The following is a 6,951-nucleotide window of genomic DNA, read 5'->3' as shown; positions in this document are numbered from 1 at the left end:
CCGGTGGCAATGGGTCTGCGGCCCGGTACCGGTCCGCGGCCCGGTGGTTGGGGACCACTGCTCTAGAACAACCACTAGAAGTTATCACACAGTTTGAAAGCATAGCTTGTACTGTCATTGAACTGATAAGTATGGAGTCCTGGACATTTCATTAAAGAATAATAAAATATTTTCCCCTCAAGTTCATAATTTGTTGCCACAGAACATAAAATATTAATTTAATGGTTGTGAAACACAATTTCTATCCTTGGAAATAGGATTTTGAAGATGTCTCACTCAGTTTGAACAGACCATGGAGAGGTATGATGCAATACAGATGGAGCTACACTATGGATGAAGAGACCACTTTCAACGTTGACCAACTTCAATGCACTGGAGGATATCATGGTTACTGATGAATGTACACAAAGTGTAAAACCACATGGTATCTGAGTGGAAAAAAGGGGTGAGGATTATGCTTTCCCCATTCTACTTTTCAAGTAGTTTGTGTATATGTGGGTACATGGGTGAATGGGCCTGTCCTTATAAAGCACTTTGGGTCTTCTAAGAATATCCACAATATTTACCTATCGGGATCAATTTACAGGAAATGAAGGAGAATCTCTAACATTAAAATATAACTATCAGACTGATAACAGCCACCCTGAACTTCACTGGTTCAAACATGATTCTGGAAAGAAGGAAAATGCAACCCTTGGTTTAGAAAATTTTCAGATAAACGATATGAATCCAGAACAAAAGACACTTCAACTGAACTGATCATCACAAAGCTAACCCTGGCAGACACAGCTCTCTACTACTGTTTTCTAGTAACACCACAGTGATCCAAAGTGTAGAAGAGGCTGTACAAAAACCTAAGCACAAATATAGGACAACTCTTCAAAGAGGAGGGAAGTGGTATTCAAAGCACAACTTCATATCAGATGGATTCATCTACCCACAGTTCTTTCTAGATCTTTTGTGGTCACAGCTGATCCTCTGAACCTCAACACAAAAACCACAACTTGAAACAGAACTATGTGTAGTGTCAACAAACATGAAGACTTCAAGTAAACAATATTCTAACTTCTTTAGAGGATTTTTTTATGGAAGAAAAATAATATACCAGACATGTAAGTCATGCAGGATTGCCAGTTAACAAGCAAGTTAAGTCAAATTCTCAGATGGTCTTGTGTCTGCAAGATATCACCAGAGATCTCAAGTAGAACTATTTCAATCTTTTCCCTGTTTGCACTTTCCAAAGGAACCATATAGAAAATGAATCTCAGATGATCTGAATGTGTCCACTTTAAAGAATATCAGCGTTGCTTCTCCACAGGAACCCATTATATATGAGAGGCTGTATGAGACATAATACATACTTTATCGCACAGACTCCACTCTACTCCTACACACATACTATAGTCATTTACAAACACTATTATGCTCTCATACATACTATTAAACTCTCACCCACATATACACACTATCAAACTCACTCATACATATCCCGCTCAAAGAACAGCCTATGGTTCACATTTGTCCTTCAAGCAGAGTATGATAAATCGACATGACTAAAAATATAACCTGATTGGTCCAAATTCAAGGCATCAGAGGGTGGACTGAATCAGGGGTGTCAAACTCAATCGCACAGGGGGCCAAAATCCAAAACACACTTTAGGTCACCGGCCGAACAGGATAAACATTTATTGAACATGTTTTTAAAACTTTAAAACTTAACTTTTTGACATAACTATGAACTAGATATATAGCATTACCTGCAATAATGCTAGTGTGAATGCTGTAAGCTGAATTTGCCTGCTAAGGATGCTACTGCTGATAGCTAAAATTGCTGAAATTGGTAGCTGAGAAAGTTGAAGCTGATAGCAGCTAAAATGTTAACTAAACACCAAATTAACCAAAAAAAGTTCAAATAGTTGATTTAATATTTATCTTTTTTGTAAATTACCAAATTATGAGTGAGGTAATGCTCTTCCAGGTATGCAATGTCAGATATGAATGGACTTTATGGAAGCAAGAGATTAATGTTATTAAAAAAAGAAAAAAAAAGAAAATGCTAATTAATCGTGATCAATGCAATAATTTGACAGCCCTACATAGATATAGGAGCGTCAAATTATGGTGTTATGGTGTTAATTGTTAATGTCCTAACTAGAGCTGTCAGGCGATTAAATCGCACTTTGTCCTGAGTTAACTTGCGATTAATGGCAAATTCATATGTGGCATTTTTTTAAGGAAAAAATGTGTGTTTCGTGGAATTTAGCAGTTCTACATTAATTATGAAAACAAGAATGGTAAAATATATAGTTTTCATCAAAAATACATTTTTTGTAACATTGTATTGAGATGAACTTTCTTAACAATAAAAGGCTGTAACATAAAATGCCTAACAAAAGCCCAAGTGCAAGTGAAGGGCATTTTAAATTCAAAACTTCAATCAATGTTCAGTAAAATAAAATAAAACATCAAAAATAAAATTTCCATAACACTTTCATCTTCATTTTTTGTCAGGACCAAATCTTTTCCTCCTCTGCTGAACTACAGTAATAAATGAAATAGAGATTTATCATTTCCAATTAACTTTTGTTTTTTAAAACATTAAAGACTGAGAAAAGCGGGGTACACTGCGGAGAGTTTGACAGTCTGTTACTGCGGCCGTGTTCTCTGGCTGCAGCTCGATGCAGCGACGTGTCCAGCGGAGTTCACGTGATGAATATGCCGGCAGACAGACCGCTATGCTGGGGCTGGATCACGCTGAAACCTCCAGAACATTTAAAACGTCCCCAGGTGCTCTTGCTGTTCAGAACGTCGAGGGTCCGCAGCTCTCGGGACGCGGCGCCGGACGCGAGCCGGTACCACCAGACGTGGTACTGGACGCGAACCGGAGCCGGGTTAGAGTGCAGGAGCTCTCCAGGTCCTAGCGCCGGCCGGATTTAGCTCGCAGCTCGGTGGTTGGAGACCCGCCCGTGATCTAGTGAGAGCAGCCGGTGAGTTAAAGGGCGGGACGCCCGCGAGCGCGGTATGGAAAGGCACGTATGAGAAAATCCGCGATTAATGCGTCAAAAAAATTGTCGGCGTCAAGCACATGTCAGATTAACGCGATTTTAACGTGACAAATCTGACAGCCCTAGTCCTAACAGTAAATCAAATATTAGAACTGCAGTCCTGTCATACGTTTTAGCTTTTCACAGAAAGCAGACCATTAAAAACGTGGTGCATGGCGTTGTCATGTTAACAGCCTCAGTGCACACTCCATATATGGCACTTCTCTCACTATTCCCTCTAAAGAAAGTGATGGTCCTGAAAAAATTTAAAGGCCTCATTTAAAAATCCCCCCTTGGTGGTGTAAAAGTAAACTTGGAAGTCTGTTATAATGCAAAAAGCTTCATAAAGCCACTTTTTAGCCTTTTTTAATCATTTACTGTGACACAATATCACATATTTAAAGAAAATACCCCAGACTTGTGCTTTTTACAGGAATTACTAGGTAAAAATATGTGCGATTAAGTAGGTTAAGTAGGTAATTACAGGTCACAATTAATGAATCACAATAATAATAATAATAATAATATGAATGCACTACATTCAAGATCTGCAGCAACAGTGGGGATGAAAACTCCCAATTTATCCTAAAATGACCCTAGTTGTTTACAGGTGTGTAGCTGAAATCAAGACGGAGAGTTATCCAGAAAAGAAAAAGAGGGAGAGTAAGAGATGGAGTCAAAGAGAAGAAATGGGAGGGACCAAAGAGAGAAGTCAGATCAAACAAGTACTCACCTCTACCAGATGAAACAGTAAAGCAGATAAAGGTTCCCTCTTAGGAGACAGATCTTCTTAAACAAAAGTGAAAAATTAATTAGACCTCTTTGTGTGAGTGTCCATGAAAGAGCAAGTGTGCACGTTCATTTATGAAGCAACACTGCCATCTACTGGAGCTGGTTGGAAGGGGTGGAAGAACGTTTCCGGTGTGATGTGCAACAAAACGAGTCTCAACAAGAATGAAAGGAAAGGTGTAAAAGACAGTGATTAGAGCAGCTATGTTGCTGATTTAGAGGCATAGAAAGAAAGAATATAGAGGCAGAACTGAAGGTAGCAGAGAAGAAGATGTTGAGGTTCTGTTTGGGAGTGACAAGGATGGATAGAATTAGAAATGAGTCCATCCAAGGAAGAGCTCATGTTGTGTTTTGGAGATAAACGCAGGGAAGCAGATTGAGATGTCTGGACTAGTGAGAAAAAGAGGTTGAATCAGAGGTTATGTTGGTAAAAAGATCCTGAGGCTGGAGCAACCAGGAAAGAGGCCCAAAGGAAGACCATAGCAGAGAAAATAAGGTACTACATCAGTCAACAGGATGTCTTGTCTGCGGGTGAAAAATGGGCAAATCTCTGAGATCTGGGGTGGCACGCAGGAAATTTTAAGACTGTGGACAACACAGTATAAAAACTCACATGTAAACATGTAAATTGTTTTCTTTTTTTTGTCTGTCCAGGACTAGTAAGAAGAAAATACCAATTCCATCCCTGTGTGGAGCCATGGAGGTGGCTGGAGCCTATCACAAACAGTTCAGGGTAAACTACTTCATACTGAATATTTTGAGGTCCACCCAGCACATTTCACAATGACACACACTGACTCCTAAGGACACTTTACTTAAGTCAACTTTGAAGCATGTACTTTACTGATTTTAACTGAATGTTAATGTTAGTAAAACACCACAAGATGGTGCTGTTACTCCACATTAGAGCATCCTGATCTTGGATCATGTCATAGTGTAAATCCACATCATTGAAAAACATTTCAAAGTTACAGAAAAATACATTTCTAATAATTCACTGATAATAACCAATGAATAATATGATTTTGTATTTAAGTATTTGTCAAATGTATTCCTCTTTTATTCATTTTATTATCTTTATCCATCCTTCGACAAACTAGGTCATGTGCAAACTAAAGTGTCTGTCGCTGCTCTTTTAGCAAGTTTGCATGAAGAAACTGGTGCAAATCTGCAGTAGAGCCGTGCTAGAACCCGCACACTTCCGCTCTCTCAACAGTTCAGCAGCAGTTCATGAAGAAGCCGCTTGATGGCGCTCCTGCTCACAAAAAAAATGAGAACCCAGAAATCTCACCGGCTCCCCCTGCTGGAAAAACAACTCTTGACAGCTGACACAGATGGGACATCCTTTTGTGACATTCTCTGAGTTGAAGTTGGTCCAAAACAGAAGATCTGGAGCAAACCTGCATGTGAATCAGGCCTCAGGTTCACAAATGACCCTCTGAACAAGAACTATCATAAATCCTCTGGGATCAGGTCATCCAGCTCCACATCATCACCTCCCCCAAACCTCTTTTTTCTGACTGTGCAGCAATACTTTGATGATGTTTATGGACAAACTTTCCAAAACCTTTCTTCTTGTATTTCATCAGAACACTTGTTCAACAGTTCAAGGAATGACCTTGATGTTTTCTAAGTCTTTAATCTGTTTTTTCTTAGAGTTGTTTTTCTCTATAAACTCCCTCATGGATTTATTTTTGTCTAGAGGTTTCTGTCTGACGGCTTAACGATGAACTCTGACATTACCTGAGTCATGTGACACCTCAGCTCTTCTCCGTTTGGTTCAGGTTCCTGTAATGACTCCTGTAAAGACTCATTTTGATCACTCGTTTCTGAGAAGAATTGTACGTGAATGTGTGTATGTCTGTGTGTGTGTGTGTGTGCACAGGGGTGTGTGTATCTGTTTGTGTGTGTCCACATGTGTGTGTGTGTGTGGGGGGGGGGTCTGTTCGTATGTACTTTTTTGTATTTAATTAAGATTCCCAATACTTTCCGTACATTTCAGTACGACCCAGAACAAGACAAACAGAGAGGCACACATAGACCAGGAGTCTGCAACCTTCAACCCTTGAAGAGCCATTTAGGTCTTCACTCACCCTTTAGAAAAATAAGATTCTGATTTATATTTATCTTTTGATACTGACATGATACATCTAAATTAACTATTGTGGGTTTTTTTTGGCATAAATAAAACATAAACATGAAGAGAAAGAAGCTTTTAAAAAAATGAAATTGTTTATTACTTTTGGCAGTGCTTTGCATGATTTCCTTTCAAAATAAAAGACATCCTACCATAGGATCATGTCAGTGCAGCAAATGCAGTAGGAAGTGCAAAGTCATTAATGATTTAAAAAAAATGTTTATTTTACTGTTTCTGATGCATTTCAGTCACATAAATATAACCAACAAAAACTAAATCTGAGCTAATTAAATTACCCCTACCATTAACTTTAAATCCTTGAAATTGTAAAAAAAAAAAAAAGAAAGAAAAGAAAAGAAAATTTGCTTTATAATCCAGTGAATTATAATTTAACGTACCTTTTATTCTGGTTACTGACAATAAATTGATTTTCTATGATAAATGAAGCTCAAAGTGAAGTCCAAACGTGTGAATATGACATTGATAAACTACAAAGGATTGATGAAGAATTACAGCTACTGTTACAGGATCCTCACTGAATGATTCATACGTTCTTCAACTATTTATGATTGAGTTGAATAAAGTTTAAGTTCATTTACTTTTTTTAATTTTTACTACTTACTTTTTCCATTACAGATACTTTTCACAATTTTAAAAGCAAAAGCCACATGTGGCTCCGGAGCTGCAGCTTGCAGACATCTGACATAGACAATTCAAGGTTCAACCAACTGGCCGGGGCCCCTTATTAGCATGGGAACAGAAGGCCACAAGAGGGGGGCTAGGGCATAGGGTGGCCAAAAAAAGGTCATATCTTAACACTGTGTACAATGTTTGGATACAAGCAGAAAAAATACAAAATAACAGCAGCAGCACAATACATTTGAAGACACTGAACATGAGGTATGATGGGTAGGATGGTCGGGGGGAGGGGACACCTTTGCATTAGTCCATTAGGGGCCTCAGAAGAGCAAACATCCAGAC

The sequence above is a fragment of the Oryzias melastigma genome, linkage group LG17 (genome assembly GCF_002922805.2).
Source record: "Oryzias melastigma strain HK-1 linkage group LG17, ASM292280v2, whole genome shotgun sequence".
Taxonomy (NCBI): domain Eukaryota; kingdom Metazoa; phylum Chordata; class Actinopteri; order Beloniformes; family Adrianichthyidae; genus Oryzias; species Oryzias melastigma.
This window is presented reverse-complemented; position numbering follows the sequence as displayed.